The 18404-nt window shown below is 37.7% G+C and overlaps 1 protein-coding gene across 4 annotated transcripts in view; it reads left to right on the top strand.

Moving 5' to 3' along the window:
- The window catches only part of mgat4c (mgat4 family member C), an 817959-nt gene that overhangs the window by 325962 nt on the left and 473593 nt on the right, over positions 1–18404 (top strand). For all 4 annotated transcript variants that reach the window (XM_039761776.1, XM_039761773.1, XM_039761774.1 and 1 more), the window contains one exon: positions 9385–9465. The gene's annotated coding sequence lies outside the window, so the exon portion shown is untranslated. The remainder of the gene's footprint in view (positions 1–9384; positions 9466–18404) is intronic.

The following is an 18404-nucleotide window of genomic DNA, read 5'->3' as shown; positions in this document are numbered from 1 at the left end:
TATTAAGAAGGAAATTAAACCTTTTTAAACTGAGGGAAAATATACCAATAATTATTTGTTAAGGATCTCTTTGTATACCACATTGTCTTTTTCGGCCCTCCTGTTGTTATATGACCAAGTTGTGCGCTGAGCTTACTCTTGAGCATGCAACATACAGTTGGCCATTTAAAAGTAATCTTGTTTCAAATCTCACAGCTTGGATTGCTGCTGTCATAATCGGTTTGAGTTTCATGGTTTGTTTCAATTACGACAGTATTTGCAGGACTTGTGTTGAAGTGACATTCGGCATCTGTCAAGCGTTGCAAGGATACAACCGGTTTCATCGATAACTTCACATCCAGCTTTTGAGAGTTTAAACATTCATAAACATCAAAGTGTTGACTACTAAAATCGTCACCTGTGAATCTAAAATGTTTAAGAGGCATTGGTGGTTGTCCAAAGGTGTAAAATATTTGGCTATTTTGGTACACTTGAAAGCAACAACCAAACAATTCAGCGGCAGCCATCAACTCACATGCAGAACCATAGGTAAAGGGCTTATGCATTTCACTCTTCTAGTGCTCCTGTGTAGTATAATTATCTCCTGTACAGTCATCAGTCCACACCTTGAACCTGTCCCAGTCATTCAATACATAAAACACAATGTTCCTCCGGATATGGCCGTGCAATATTTAACAAAAAGAATGGAAAAGGCAGGCACCATCTCTGGGCATGAAAACCACTCGGTAAGTGACAGTTCTTTGATCGATGGTGATCACCTCGATAGACATGTTAATAGGGGTATGGTGTGACGATACGGGTTGTGGCTCCACACTCCCATTGCTGATTGGAAGCACTTGAACCCAACACCGTCGATAATGTTACCAAATGAGCTAGTCAGTGAAGGCAACAAGTAAGCAAGGGGATGGTATAAAGTGCAAAAGTGCTTTTATTTAAAAGAGTCAACAAAACAAAGTGTTCATAAAGTGCAGTGATTCCAATTCTTCAATAAATAATCCAATTAAAGATAAATGTGGAGGTAAAACACACACACAAAAAAAAAATCCTTTAAAATGAGGTTAAAACGTTCAAATAAATAGGAAGCAGTCTTTAAAAACAACAACGATACCGGTGCTTCTTTTAACTTGCGACTCCCCTGCTTCTCCCTGTCCAGGCTTCACAACAGGGGAGTCACTCTCACTCTGCAGCTGCCCTTTTCTCGGCACTTACTCAAGACTGGAGACCTCTCGATCCCTGGCTCCGGTCTGGCACTCATCCCAGTCCCCGAGACTTGGTTTCCACCAATGGCCAGGTCGCTCACGTTGGGGACTCCAACCACCAAGCCTCCCAACTTCCGCTGCCTTTCCTCGGCCTTCTGCGGCTCGGCGCCTTCCCCTGGTCAATCCCGCTACGTGGTCGCTCAGTGGGAGCAACAACAACTCAAACGTCTGGGTGTCAGGCTAACACCCAGCTTCCTTGCAACTGCCCGCGAGCGCTCGTTCGCTCGCCCACATGCTCCGCGTGTCTCTGTCTCTCTCTCCGACTTGCTTCCTCGCTGCCACTAACCTCCATCCTCTTCCTTTTCTCTCTCGTTCTTTTTTTTTCCACACTTCTAACCGACTCGCGCTTCTATTTAAGCAATGAAGGACCATAGCAGCTGCAGCAAATTAGCCATGGAACAATCACGGATGTAGGCAGTCCCTTACCTGTGCACTCGGTGAGAAACGGCCACACCGCTGATCGTCCCGCGGCTTGCCCTGGCCCAACGCCCCCTTGCTAAGCTGCCGCGAGAGTGGTGATTATTTATTTAAAATGGCCTTTGCTAAACGAGCTCAGCGAGATGTGGACCCGCTATACTACATATGGTTTGAACGATAAAGGAAATGGGTACCTGAACAATGTAAAGGAAGTCTAAAATACCTACACAAAAACTATAATCGTAATAAACAAACAATAAAACAGCAGAGAAGCCGTGGATTAAAATAAAAGGCTGTAGTGATCAGCAGAGAGACGTGAATCCTGTGGCAAAGTAAGGAAGGGAATGTAGAGACCGGAGCGACGGACGGCCTTATATTGGCAGGCAGCCAACAACGTGGGAGGCGTTGGGATGGGGGACCCAATGCCGCCTCACAAAGGATGACCGAGCTTCAGGCTATGGACGTATATATGTACGTAAGTAGGATTCAGTTAGCACTGGGAAACCGCATACCAAATTTCTTGAAGATGGGCCCATAAGTAACAAAGACTGTTGGAAAGTTCAATATGGCGGCCGACAGTGGTGGTCATACCACCGAAATTAGTACGTACATTGGTTTCGGTTAGCGTAGGGAAGCCGCCTACCAAATTTCGTGTAGATGGGGCCATAAATAAGAAGTTCAACATGGCGAACGTTGTCAATTGTTATGACCATTACATTTAGAATTTCGAAATGAAACCTGCTTAACTTTTGTAAGTAAGCTGTAGGGAATGAGCCTGCCAAATTTCAGCTTTCTACCTACACGGGAAGTTGGAGAATTAGTGACTTTGGAAAGTTCAATATGGCGGCCGACAGTGGCGTCATACCACTGAAATAAGTACGTACATCAGTTTCGGTTAGCGCAGGGAAGCTGCCTACCAAATTTTGTGATGATGGGGTCAACCTTCTACCTACACGGGAAGTTCGAGAATTAGTGACGTTGGAAAGTTCAATATGGCGGCCGACAGTGGCGTCATACCACCGAAATAAGTATGTACATCAGTTTCGGTTAGTGTAGGGAAGCCGCCTACCAAATTTAGTGAAGACGGGGCCATATATAAGAAAGTTCAACATGGCAGACGTTGTCGACCGTTATGACCGTTACGTGTAGAATTTCGAATGAATCCTGCTTAACGTTTGTAAGTAAGCCGTAAGGAATAAGCCTGCCAAATTTCAGCCTTCTACCTAACCAGGAAGTTGGAGAATTAGTGATGAGTGAGTGAGTGAGTGAGTGAGTCAGTGAGGGCTTTGCCTTTTATTAGTATAGATATATATTGATTTAAATAGATCAATTTAGATACATGCATCGATTCAGATACATCTGTTCATATATATGTATTGGTTGAGATACACCCGTTTGGATATATAGGTCTGTTCAGATATATACATTGGTTTGAATAGAACAGTAGGGATTCATCACTGTTTCAACATTCTTGCTCTTATTGTACATATTTTATGTAGAAAATCACTGAACTTACACTGTTTCTTCTCAATGTGAATTAGTAATCAGGGATCAGAATGATCAGAATATTCCTGCTTCACAAATAGCCGATGTTTAACTCTTTTAAAAGTTAAATTGCCCCCAAAGCACACGCATGCACACGCACGCACACACACACACACATCACACACACATTATCGGATGCACACACTACTAATTAGGCGTGTTATCTCCTGTGTTAGCATTAGAAAGGACTAATACATTCCAAGGCATTTATTGTTGTTTACTTGCAAGGCAGGAGAAAGTGAGCCTTAGTCCTTGGATTTCACATACATGAAAATATTTTACCTTTTAGCGCAAACTACCTCCTTGATATTCCCTGTAACTACTTGGAGTTAACAACTTAACATAAGAAAACTTTTGAAAAATGCAAATTTAACACATTCACTACTGTACTATGTGTATATTTTAATTAATAATAATTCTTTGCCTTTATATAGCACTTTTCTCACTACTCAAAGTGCTCAGCAATTGCAGGTTTAAGGGCCTTGCTCAAGGGTCTCAACAGAGCAGAGTCCCTTTTGGCATTTACGGGATTCGAACCGGCAAACTGCTGATTGCCAGTGCAGATCCCTAGCCTCAGAGCCACCACTCCACCTGTAAACTAATTGAATGTTATTGATTAATTATTATTATATTTTAGTTTGATCTTATGATTCATAATTTACATAACTTTCCCCTTGATTTTTCATTTAATACTAAAACATGTGTTTTGCTTTTCCTAAAGCTGCAACTGCCTTTTAACTTTCCTAATATGCTTTTTAACTATTAATCTCACTTCCTTGGCTAGGATTGGTGTTAATTGTCTAGATACTTTAAACAACTATTTTTTTTCTTTGTGACTTCACTTTGATTTATACATTGTGGAGTCCTCTTTAAATTCTTCCTGCTTCTAAATGTTGGAATGATTTTGTCCTGTATTGTATGTAAAATGGTTTAAAGCCAGCTCCACTCTTCTCAACCATATCCACACTCAAAAGGTTTTCACAGTTTTAGACTTTTCCACATCTGGAATTCTGCAATACTAAAATTAAATTTAATAGTGTTATCTTTGACTCCCTGTCAAAACATTTTAAAAGTATCATGTTATGATCACTAGAATTGTTCAATCACCTCTGCCCTCTGAATCTATCCTAAATGATACAGAATAACAAATGTAGACATTTGTGAATATTGGGGATATTTACTTACTAAACCTAAAGTACCTCACCAGGCAGTTGAACAGGGTCCCAGTTCATTTGATGCAATGAAACTTGGCCTGTGTTATGTTTTAAACGATAATGCAAACACTATTTCCAGTTTTATATCAATACCTTATTTATTGCATACTCTGTCAAACTCCTTTTCATTTTTAGTTTAAAAAGAAATTTACAGGTTTGAATGCCTTCTTTTCTGCTTTGCTGTTTTTTTTTTTTTTGAATAGTAAAACGCCTACTTGCAGTGTAACCCGATGTCTCTGCATTAAAGCACCTTTCTCATCTACTGACTGTGAACGATTTATTACCAATAACATTTTTTTGACAAGAAGAATGAAGCAAAGCTTTTCCCTGTGGCCTCAAGTGTGTTTTTGAATAATAAATTAGACTTCAGCTTTACCCCTTAGATTTGTTCTGCTCTGAGAAGGTCCAGTCTTCAGGGATTTTCTCTCCTAAGAACTGTATTACTTTTGTTCAGGCCCACAAAATACTGCCAAGATAATTTATCTTAAGGAATTTAAATAAATGACACAACTATTGCTGAGGTTATTTCTCCATTTTCTGAAATTGCTAATGTTTCAGCATTAAATGACACATATTCAATGTCATTTGTTAATAGTAATGTGTAGCCTTCTTGGTTAACAGCAATTTGGTCAGCCAACTCTCTAATTAATGTAATGTGCAGATTACACACTATGGTTACAAAAGGGTATTTTAATTTAATTGCAAGATAATTATTCCCAAACAATTTGGTCATACTGTATCAAAGTTTATTATCTGTGTCCAACAGTCAGTGACAATTAATGTTAATTTTTCAAAGGGGCTATTTTTCTTATTCATATATAGCATAAATTGTCCTTTTCACGTCAGTAATAGTTTTTAAAGTGGCCATCACGACGAAACACAAGTTCCATTTACTGCATATTAAATGTCTGCAGGCATTATAATAATATACATTTGCTGCCAAATATCTAATTAGCATATTTAAAGACATGTAGTGACATTTTCTGACATTTATCAGCTTTCTTTTCATCTCTTATTTCTCAATCTACAGGAAACAGCATCTGGCTTTTCTAATGTCTAGTTTCTTAAATTGGATTTATAATTTGGGACGCTGGGAGGATTGAGGAAATTAGCATTAAAGAAAAATATGAATTGTCTAATTTGTTTTAGCCAATTAAACTTTTCTTTTTTACTCCTGGTAATCATTTGCATTTTTCTAAATAATAGGACTCTAAAATGTGTCTAATGTATATTTTTACACTAGAATAAGAATATAATCTCCTTTGTCAAGCTGAGTGGGTGTTTATGATCTGTAATTTATTGTAGTGATTACTGTCCAAATCGTGACTTCACTTCACAGCATGGTTCACTCTGTTCATTGTTTTCAAGAACACAGTTTTCTTTTAATTATTTATGTAATTTCAAATCAGAATTTTTGATCAAAAAATATTGCTATATTGTATAAGAGGAATAAATGGTACGAATATGAGTAGGACACTTGACTGTAAGCTTCATATTTAGTATACCATTCCAATAGAGGTCACGGCTCAACTCGACATCCTGAGATAGCCAGTATATATGATGATATGCTTAAATGTGACATAATGCTTACTGCCATATGACTGCAATTAATTCTGGATCAAAAAGCTCATATTGAACACATGTAATCATCAAAAATGGGTCATGGTGGTGATCCTAGTGACAAGAAAATTAATGACTGTGGTATTTTCATCTGCTGAGTACTACTTCAGTTTCCTATACCCTGCTGTGGCATTATACTGCACTGATGAGGCACATTTGCAAAATAATCAGCCTGTTTAGTAAAAGTATAAAATTAAAAAATGCTCTTGTTGGGCTGCACTTTGTGAGGATAGCTGAAAATATACTGAAATGTGAAAAATGGAGCCTATTCTTCTTTTGTGTTGGGATATTATATAGCAATATGAACTATACATTACCAATACTATTGCCAATAATAAAAACATGGTTTTTCATATGCTAAAATATGCACATCTAAAGATATTAAAATTATTAAGACTCTTTGACTAATAGTGATATAAGCAATTATGAAATGTCCATCCCTTTTTCTTGGCCTTCATGCATCAAATGTGGTGTAGCATACAATGCAGTTTGGGAAGTTGGGAAGCAATCCTGAATGGCCTCACTCTCAGTCACCAGTTACAGTAGCTTTAATACTGTCTCTTTGGGATATGAGAGAAATATCAGAGTACCCTAAGAAAAACCCATACAGGTTTGGGGAGATTGTGCAAACCAGACGAGGACTAGAACCTAAGCCTTTGCAATCGGGAAGCAGAAGCAGGGTGAAAAAAGGCACCACCACACCACGTCTTAGTTACCTATTTTAACAAAAGTACAGTGAAGTATTTTAAATGGCATTAATTATATTTCTATGGTACAATATCCATAATATTTCTGATAAGAATGTGGTTTTTTTATACTCTTAAAGAACATAAGAAGAAATAAAAAAGACTGTTTGGCTGACAATGAATCATGCAGTTTTTAAATACCAAACATCTTCTAAGCCTGCTTAATCTAAGTGTACACAGCATTTAATAACAGCAACAACAGGCATAACACAGGAACCAGTTGTGAATGTAATGTCAGTGCATTTCAGAGCATGCTGGGTGATACAGGGCCAGTTTAGATAGATAGATAGATAGATAGATAGATAGATAGATAGATAGATAGATAGATAGATAGATAGATAGATAGATAGATAGATAGATAGATAAGGAGTGAATAATGATAGATAAATACATAGCACTAAGGACAATTCCATCTAACCTACTTATCATGGGGATGAGTTTGTGGCAAAGCACATGAAACCACATTGTGACAGTGCGGGCCGGCTCCATGCTCCCTCATCACTTCTGGGAGCATCTTTGTTCTGATGCGGACGATAGTCACAACCGAAATGAGCAGGGCAAATGAGGACACACACACATCCAGCCAAGACGTAGGTACAAAATGTGCTCAGTGTTTTTATTTAAAAGTAATTCAAAACAGACTGAAAATAGTGCAGTGATTCACAGTCTTCAATAAATAAATAAATAAATAATCCGATAAAATCGAAAGTTCTGAAGTGGAGGTAGAAATATCTATATATAAATATCAAGGTTAAAAAACACTGGTAGGAGGCTATTCCTTTAAACATTCCTGAGCCCTGGTGCATCCTTCTAAAAGTCGACATCACCTTGGTTTACCTTACGGATCTTGAAACAAGAGGACACGTGCTGCCGGCAGGTGCAGCCAAACATCATTTCCTGGCACATATCCCCAATGCCAGGGCTTAGGCCTGGGGTGTCACGCCGAGCCACACACCCATCTCCTGCCACCATTTCTTTGGCATCCACGGGAGACACCACATAATGAACCACTTCTACTCCCCTGCAATGCTTAGTAGGAGTGTCCATCTTCAACCCCAGGTTCCATGTCCTGAGGCTCATTCCTGATCACCTACCTTCATTCCTCCACACCAGTTCTCTTCTCCTGCTCCTGCCTTTCACTCTGTTTCCCTCCATTAACCTCCATTCTCTCAGTTTATCTCTCTATTTTTTCTTTCACCACTTTGTCCCATGCAGGCTTAATCTGCCTGATTTATGTGAGTGTGATACACTGTCACCTCCGAGGTGTGAAAGAGGCTTCATTGTGTCATATATGTATGTGCAATCAGCCAGGCACCTCGACCATCCCTGGAGTGGAGTGCAGTGGCACATGCTCATGTCCAATTGTAGCCTGCACTTCACGGTTTGTGATTATTTATTTAAAATCTGTTCTATGCCACAGACCACTTCTCACACACACAGACATAGAAAGAATAGGCAGACACTACACAAACATTACTTTAAACGCAGGATTCTAAAGCCCTAAGCACTGTACCACTCTACCATAATAACACACTTCAAGTGTCACTATTAGTTAATTAAAAAAAATAACACAATTTCATTCACTGTTTTAGCCTAATACAGAAAGAAAGTATTTGACTTGAACTTTTCCTGAGAAATGTATTGGGATGCTCTAAATAATGGGCTGGTAAAAGGCAGGATCGTGGAGAGCTTATTTGAGTACAAAGTATATAACTTTTCAACTCCATTGAAAGTCACAGTTTAAAATGGTACCATGCTTAACTGATTGATTGCTACCGGCCTGTACTCCACTTGAACCATCCTCTAGAACGAATAATTAAGTCCATTATGTTTAAAATGTCTTATATAGCTAAAACTTTATCAAAGGTGTAAAATTGTGTAGATTATCATTCATTTCAAAAAGTGTAACATTATCTGTGCATTCATTAATAGTGATGATTTTTCTTAACCTGTACTCCTTAGCTGTATTATCAGTTTTCATTATAAATTTAGCATAGAATTAATCAGCATTTTAGAATTACCAGTTGAGATAATGTATGACATTTGATCCTTCTATGTATGTCCTTTGTTATGGTAATTGCATGAGTGCCAATCCAGCTCGCTCACACTGCCGGATTCCAGGGAAACTAAGCTGATGCTTTTGAAATCACACGTGAGAAGTGCACAGCACAGCAGAGGTAGTTGTTATCTTCCAGTGCTCAAGTGCCTTGATGATGAATGTTTACAGCTCTTCATTGAGAGCCAATTATCCTGCCTTTGTGTGAGGCCTAAAGATCTCTCATACTGCTAGTATGCTTCAAATATTGCTGGATCATCTTGTGAGAATTATACTGTATTCCTATTTTATTATTTTTTTTTTTACAGGTAAGACTCTGGTGTGTTTTTTTATTCATATTTATTTGCTTTTTTTTTTTTTTTGCTTTGAAGAGCACATTTGCTAATAAAGGACCATTAAGCTTCTTGCTAATTAACGCAAATCATATGCATACATTATGGAAGAACAGTAGAAAAGCAATAAGTGATGCTTCAGTGGGAAGTGCATGTAATTGCCTTTTTCATGTCTTTTTTTTCCCTTTTTTTCAGACTAACCTCAGTTTTAAAAAAGGGATGTTGCTGATAAGATAACCATCTGAAAACTTTTTGCAGATTTAGAGGAAAGAAAAGGTAAGTTCTGTGTTTGCTTTACTGCTTTTTGCATAATATCTGCTTATACATCCACCTGTCTATCCAATAATATGTAAAATGTAAAATAAACTACTACATTTAAAATACTTAACCTGTACATTTTGTAAATTTCATTTAATGGAATAGAGAGTAATCAGTTCATCCTGCTGTATATAAGCATCTATATATTTTGTAAACTATTTATATTATTTTCTGATAAAGGGTTCATAAACACATCGGCTGCAAAAGTAGTATGCCTGACATAATGTGTATTATTCATGTTTTCCTTCACAAGCTGTAGCTCTATTCTGGAAAAATCCAATACTCACTGTAAAGTGTCTTCTTCCCCTTACACATATTAATACATAGTTGCACAGAGGGGGAAAAATAATAGAGTTTCTCTGCTGTTTTAGAAAGTTTAATACTGTAGCTACCAAAAGCAGCTTAAGATGTTTGAATTGAAAGATGTGAACAGCCATAAATTTAGTTTGTGGCCAGCACAGTTGCTCACAAGTGAAAGCTGCCCTACCCTGGAAACTGCAGCACATACAAATTGCTGTGGTTATAGAAAAGGGCTTTGCTATCCACAGAATTCAAACAGAAGCTTTGCCTGCTTTTACTTCTTTGTCTTGTAACTTCTTTGTTCAAAGAGTTTATGTTTTGTGAAAAACACAAACAGGCTCAGTACATATCAGGATTCTATCCGTTGTTTACCTGGCAAGACGTACGTGTGTTATTCATATGTTACACATATAGCACTACAAAAAAAGAATTTCCAGTGGTGAAAATGAATTGTGCAAAAGATTGCTGGCAAATTAGAGAAGATCTACACTTTTACACATACAAAATAATTAATATGAAAAGCAGAAAGAGAAGGATCTAATTTAACTTTAGGATATAATCATGACTGTGAGTTCATTCATCCATCTATACATGCATACTGTTTTCAAGGGGAATTACAGTGCCAGATGCCAGATACACAGAATATGAGAGAGAAAACCGCTGTAGATCAGTTACAATGTGTGACAAGTGAATATGTTCATTCAAAAAATAACTGAGTAGCAGAGACTTGATATTGCTAAGCAGTAATCAGAAACATGAAATCAGTAGAGCTTAAAATGCTTGAGAAAAGGAAAAGGAAAAACAAAAAGTCAGAAGCCTGAAATTCTTAAATTAGGGATGTGAAGAGATTTTCATTTTATTGGTTATAAAAATAAGATGAATGTCAACAACATCTATCCATCCATCCATCCATTTTCCAACCCGCTGAATCCAAACACAGGGTCACGGGGGTCTGCTGGAGCCAATCCCAGCCAACACAGGGCGCAAGGCAGGAAACAAACCCTGGGCAGGGCGCCAGCCCACCGCAGAGCACACACACACCCACACCCACCACACCCTAGGGACAATTTAGAATCGCCAATGCACCTAACCTGCATGTCTTTGGACTGTGGGGGGAAACCGAAGTACCCGGAGGAAACTCACGCAAACATGGGAAGAACATGCAAACTCCCCACAGGGAAGGACCCGCGAAGTTAACCCGGGTCTCCTAACTGCAAGGCAGCAGTGCTACCCACTGCTCCACACTATCCATTATCTAGTATACCACAAAGTGATGCACATGCGCTGATGGCTCTTTAGTGGAAAAACATTCCTGGAAACCATTGTGATGGCAGAACTAAATCATGTTATCAACAACACAACCAAAAAATGTATAAAAATAACTAACAATGAAATCCAGGAAAACAAAGCAAAGGAAAAAATAGTCATAACTCTCCAAGGTAAGCTCAAACAACAGGCTGTAGATCTTGGCACCATTTCATTACAGAACATTCTTAAGCATTTTGCTCAACTGCAATCACAGAATTCCAGCATAACTTTAAATATGGAAAGGAAACAAAAGAAACTAGTGAATTAAATGACAACATCATGGCAGCATCCAAAGTCCATTCCGATGGCACATAAGTTAGAAATCAATCAGGGTTATATGCTATGAGTTAGCCATGTACCTCTTCTTTGCACCAATCTGTGCACGTTTGCTTATCATTAATCTCCTTATCTTTTCCTGTTTGTACTGGTAAGGGTAATGGTGATAACAGGCTGAGTAAAGCTAATCAGAGTTCTCTGTCCAGCAACTTCTGAAATTGTCATGTCACATATACTTCCTGCAGGAGAAATGGTCTCCCAGTTTGGAATAGCCATGCCTCAAATGTGGCATATGCTCCTTACCATGTCACCATGGATCCCACACCTCAATGGAGGGACATTATTTTAGCTACTTTGTACAAGTGATCTTATTCTCTTATTCCACTGCCACAAGTCATAACCGACATACTGTAGCACTCAATTCACAACCATACTGCAGCACAAACTTCTCCAGTATCCTGCACCAATCCACTGGTCACTCCTGCAGTCTCCTCTACCGTCATCTGACCCAGAGGCGCTTTGTAATTTTTCAAATCTGGACTCACACCAAGCAAAGATTCAGAAATGCTGTATCTCACAACCACTTCTTCACATTAAACCTCACCAGCATGTACTTGTGAACAACCAGAATGACATCATATCCAAACAGGATGGATGTAACCACCAATTTCCCAAACTGGTCAATGTATACTTGACAGAGTCCTAATCAGCTGTGCTACCCATCTAAGAAGGGTTGAAATCAACATAATCAATGTTAGCAGTGTACCATGAAATGCACATACCTCTGTTATATTCCATTTGGTATGGGATTTGTAAAAGCAGTGTTAATGTTTGTGATGTGCCATCTACTTGACTGACAAATTCAATGCATTTTATTAATAGTAATGTTTGCAATGTGAAATCTTTTAGAATGGCAGACAAAGTAACCAAACGGGCAAACAGACAGGCACACAGACACTTATCCTTTCATCATGGTGGATATATTGGTTACACTTCAGGGCCTTGTGTTTTTTTTGGTGTATCGTTGACTTCAAGTTCAGTTGACACTGTTTTTTTAAATTTGATGTGAGTTGCTTTGAAGACTAACAACTATAGTATAATGCTTCTTGGAAAGTTTAACTTTTGTTCCATAAATTTTTCTGAGTGCTGTAGAGGCCATAAAGATTATTTTTCCTGTTTGCCTAAAATACTGGCCACCTCACTCACAATCACTGCCCAAGCTGTGATATCAGTGATGGATGGATTTGTGTTCCAGCCGGAATATCCTATCAGTTTTGGCATGTTCTTTGTCCAGTTTCACCCCATTGTTCAATTTTTCCAATGATACCCCTTCCAACACCACTGCTCTGCCATTCCCTGGATCTCGCAAACCTATGTACCTTGCAAACATAATACGTTTAAAAGGGGCACTTTATTTGTTTTTGTTGAAAATACAGTAGATTGTATGCAAAATGACCATATCTGTAGTTTCGAAATACAGTGGTACCCCGGTATACATCCTTAATCCGTTCCAGATCCTTTAATTTATACCAATAAAACAATAATACAAATTTTTCCCATAAGAAATAAAGGGAAAATGGTTAATCTGTTCCCATGAAAAAAAATCCTACTGTTATTGGCATATTTACATTGATGGGGTTGTATAAAATAATTTAAACACTGCTTAATACTAAAATACATAAATACAAAAGCAATTAGATGAAATAAATGAAATTTAACCTCACTTTACTTTTTAATAATGTCTTTGTTTTTCACAATTGTAGATACCATCGTTTTCAGGATACAGTATGCAGCAGCCATGTCCCAGATACGCTTGCCACCTTCATACTTTTCAACAATCAATTCAAATTTATGCGAAAAAACACAAAATCACGTGAAAATTCACATAGAGTTATAGCGTGGGTTGTTCACAGTTGCTAGCAACTGGTGTACTGACGCTCATGGGCAGTCGTGGCTTTGTCTCGAGAGAGATAAACAAGGGTAGCGTGTGGTGTTCTAGTACGGGAGTCGTATTCCAAACAAAGGTCGTATATGAAGCAAAATTTTTCGCCTCCAAACTTGACGCATACCAAGTTAGACTTATTCCAAAGCGGACGTATACCAAGGTACTACTGTATTTAAACTTCTAAATCATTTAAATTCACTGTGGTCTAAATTTTTCAATTTTACATTAAACATTTTTGTTGTTATTTATACTTAGCTTTCTAGTAATGATCAACATTTAATCAATGAAAAAGAACTGACATTGTCTTTGTTTCTGAACTTTGTGTTATTGCTCATATGCAGATAAGCCATTCATTTAATGAACAGTAATCAGGGACAAGTGGCACTGTAAAGGCTGAAAAATTTTTAGAACAGTTGTGAGTGACTAGAGACATCTCAGAATTAAATTACTATATATACCCCTTTCTTTTAGTGAAGCAGGGACACCTTCAGAAAAATCTTTGTATTTTAAATAAAATAAGCAATTCCATCCATACCTTCTTATATTGGATAATGAGGAAACTAAACTCGGTGCCTGCAACATCGACCCCTGAATAACACGCTGGCCCATCGAAGGATACAGTCACACATGCTCACTTACATTCTCACCTATCAAACCTCCAGCTTGTGTGTAGGCCAGCATTTGAACTGAGCACTCTGAAGTTTTAAGATAACAATACTCACTGTTTGTCACTGTAACATTAAAAATAAGAAAAATATGACATACAGTAGTTAGCTTAGCAGTTAATATGTTTTTGAATACAACAAAAAAGATGATTGTTTTCTAATTTGTTAGAAAAGTAATGACTGAAAGAATAACCAGGCTAACATTTCAAAGCCTCTGTTACAACAGAGTTCAAATAGGTTTAAGAACATGTTTATTCATTTAAGTTCACTTACTTTAAATTTTTAATGTTATACTATATAAAGGGCTTAAAATAGTAATGCTTGAAATGTGTTTTAAAGGTCAGGCTCCAAAAAAGACTTTATATTACCTCCTACCAAATACAATGTGTTACAGTGTATAAAAATGCTTCTTTTTAAACCTACTTACACCTCTAGCAAAGGATGGATTTCTATTTGCTAGGTTCCTTCTATTTGATTTGGATTTGCTTTGTGTCAGCCAGGACCTTACAGGAAAAGATTTGCGGTTAAAACAACCAAACACAAATTAAAAAAAAAGAAAATGAGATTATTTAATATAGGTTATAAGTTATTCGTATTCTGGGAGTATTACTTATAGAACTTTGTGTTTTCATGTACAATCCACAGTACAATCATATATTTAAAAGACACCTTTGAAATATTCTGTGAAATTGCACTAGGTTATGTTTTAAACTGACTTTAATATAATGAGATACATATTTTTTTTAAAAAAAGAGATATAATTTATTACTGAAAAACAGCTTTAATTTGTGAGGAAGACAATATTAATGATTAGGTGACTTCCCAGTAAGATAATCAATTATGTTCAGCATGACCTACATGTCGTCCAAAAAAGGTTAATGATGTGAAATGCAGAAAGTCATTAAATCTTAATGTTAAAACACACAGTTTTTATTAATTCCAGAGATTATATAGAAATAAAATTTTACTCAGCACAATAACTAAATGGACTCATTAAATGAGCGCTGTAGAAATTAACACATTGAAGGAGTAATAAATGTAAGAGAGAGATAGAAAATACTAATGACAAAAAGAGTTAAAGCTTCACAGTTTGAATCCTTCAATCAAATGTTATGATTTTTCATGCTAGTTAATTTATTTTTCATGCATCTGATTCATCTGATTTTAAGAAAAAAAAAAAAAAAACCTTTAAAATGGATGATGGTGAAGGGATTAGTACTGTTACCTCCTTGCTTCAGGTCACTGCATTTGAGCCCTAGATATATTCTGCAAGTTCTCTCTGTACTTGTTTGGCTTTTGTCCTGATAGTAAGTTTTGTTTCTGCTACAGCTTTAAGATGTTCAGGGGCCTCATGTATAAACGGTGCGTACGCACAGAAATTTTGCGTGAGAAAGCCACGCACATTTCCACGGTACCTCATACCCTGTCGTACGCAAGTTCTCCGCTCGGTTTTGCAGACTGACGGCACCCAGTGTCACAAAGCAGTGCTACTGCTCCTGTGTGGGTATTCTTTCTTTTCTGAAAGTAGAACACTTTCAAACATAAAGAATTAATAGTACTCAATTTGGTAATGGGTTGATTCTGAATTTTATTTTATTTTTTTAAATATTGGTTACCAGTCTAACTTAAGTGTTTTCGTCTACCTGATTATGTGCAGCAACCACTCTTTATCACTAAGCCAATGTACAAGACTTACAGTCTCTATTGCAAGAACCAATTTCAAGTAAATTTAAAAATTTCCCTTTTTTCCAAATTAAAAGAAAAAAAAAAATATAACCTTCATTGTTCATCCTTGACTATTCATTCACTTGAACAGCAGAACTGAACATTATAGCGCATACATGTTCATATTTATAATTAAACTGCTGATTAATATAGAAGTTATATATAAAAATTAATATATATATATTGTGAAGGATGGCCGGCCATTTATCCCGGCCAATACCCCCAAGCCGTCAGGTGGAGCCCTCCTTGCAGCGTGGAGGTCCCCAGAAGACCAGCAGGGCATCATGGACATTGGAATTTTTATGCAAAGCCCTGCTGGATGCCGTGGGGGCCACAGGAGGAGCTGCAGGGAGGACCGAGGGCTTCTTCGTGCCCTGTGACCCGGAGGTTCGTCACAGGAAGAGCGACGGACTTCCGGGTTGAAGAAAAGGACTATTTACCCTGACCCGGAAGGAATAAGGGTACTGTTGGGCAGAAACACTTCCGGGTCAGGAGATATAAAAGAACTGTAGGAGCTCCCAGACGGCGAGCTGAGCTGGGTGGAAGGGTGGCAACGCGTCTGGGAGCTGGAGGATTGGTTTATTTGAGCAGTGTTGATTTATATGAGTATTGTGGTGGAGAGTGTGCTTTGTGCACTGTGGAAGAAAAATAAAGTCAACATTTGGACTTTTACCAGGGGTTCAAGGGAGCGAGAGCGCCCCCTATCGTTCACAATATATATATATATATATATATATATATATATATATATCAACAACAACAACAACAACATTTATTTATATAGCACATTTTCATACAAACAGTAGCTCAAAGTGCTTTACATATTAAAGAATAGAAAAATGAAAGACACAATTATAAAACAAAATAAATCAACATTAATTAACATCGAATAAGAGTAAGGTTCAATGGCCAGGGGACAGAAAAACAAAAAACTCCAGACGGCTGGAGAAAAAATAAAATCTGTAGGGATTCCAGACCATGAGACCGTCCAGTCCCCTCTGGGCATTCTACCTAATATAAATGAAACAGTCCTCTTTGGATTTAGGATTCTCACAGAAGGGCTTGATGATGATGATGGTCACGTAGACTTCTGCCTTTTAATCCGTCCATCATTGTTTGAGCATCATGAAGCTTTGAGTAGGTGGTGGTGGCGCAGGCCGCCACCACAAAGAAACCAGAAAAAGAAACAGAAAAGAGAGTAGGGGTCAGTACCGATTTTAGAGCCACCATGAATAGTTATTTTGAAGGGATTGAACATATAGAGTATCAGGATTAAGTTAAATTACGATTTAAATGAAGTTATAAAAAGGCCATGTTAAAGTAATGTGTTTTCAGCAGTGTTTTAAAGTGCTCTACTGTATCAGCCTGGCGAATTCCTATTGGCAGGCTATTCCAGATTTTAGGTGCATAGCAGCAGAAGGCCGCCTCACCACTTCTTTTAAGTTTTGTTCTTGGAATTCTAAGGAGACACTCATTTGAGGATCTGAGGTTACGATTTGGAATATAAGGTGTCAGACATTCCGATATATAAGATGGGGCGAGATTATTTAAGGCTTTATAAACCATAAGCAGAATTTTAAAGTCAATCCTGAATGACACAGGTAACCAGTGTAGTGACATTAAAACTGGAGAAATGTGTTCGGATTTTCTTTTCCTAGTTAGGATTCTAGCAGCTGCATTCTGCACTAGTTGCAAACGATTTATATCTTTTTTGGGTAGTCCAGAGAGGAGTGCGTTACAGTAATCTAGTCGACTGAAAACAAACGCGTGAACTAATTTCTCAGCATCTTTCAGTGATATAAGCGGTCTAACTTTACTTATGTTTCTTTAGTGAAAAAATGCTGTCCTAATGATCTGATTAATATGTGATTTAAATATATATATATATAATATATATAAAGAATAAAACAGATTAAGGACACACTAAAGCATACAAATTCAGTAGTTGAACTGTTTCTAAAGGTCTTTGAATTAATCCTGTAGGCGGAGTGGTGGCTTTGAGGCTAGGGATCTGCGCTGGCAATCAGAAAGTTGCCAGTTCAAATCCTGTAAATGCCAAAAGTGACTCTACTCCGTTGGGCCCTTGAACAAGGCCATTAACATGCAATTTCTCCGTCCTGGGTATGACGTTAATCTGCATCCAACCCTGCATGTAGGCCCTACAACCTGCAGGGAAAAACCTGGGGGTTGGTGGCAGATTTGGCACTCCAGCCACCATAAAAAAACCTCATACTGTTCTACTCCATCTGAACTTGTGTGGTGCTGAGGTGTCAACCATTGCATGGCTGCAGTGGGGTCCTAACCTGGGGTTCTGAGTTGGTTTGTCATGTGGTGGGTCAGGCAATGTGCTGTATTAGTGTGTGTTTCTAATCTCTCTTTCTCTCTCCTCTGTATTTAAAAAAGTATTTCAACGTTGCTCTGTCACAATAATTTTGATGGGGATGCTGCTTATTCACCAAACACCCCAAATGAAATAACTGTTGGGTTGAATTAGTTCAGCTAATGCCATCATTCTTTTAAATTCCGTTTATTCTTTTAGGATGGTCTTCACTTGAAGATGAACTCAAAGCACTGACACAAAACAGCAACAGAAATATACACAACCATATAACATTTACATTAATTATGCATTTATTTAAATGATTAGTAACAGAAAGATCTAACATAAACTAACTGCA

Source organism: Polypterus senegalus, chromosome 8 (assembly GCF_016835505.1).
Source record: "Polypterus senegalus isolate Bchr_013 chromosome 8, ASM1683550v1, whole genome shotgun sequence".
Lineage (NCBI taxonomy): Eukaryota > Metazoa > Chordata > Cladistia > Polypteriformes > Polypteridae > Polypterus > Polypterus senegalus.
Note: the sequence above shows the minus strand (reverse complement) of the source record. Positions and strands in the feature narration are given on the sequence as shown.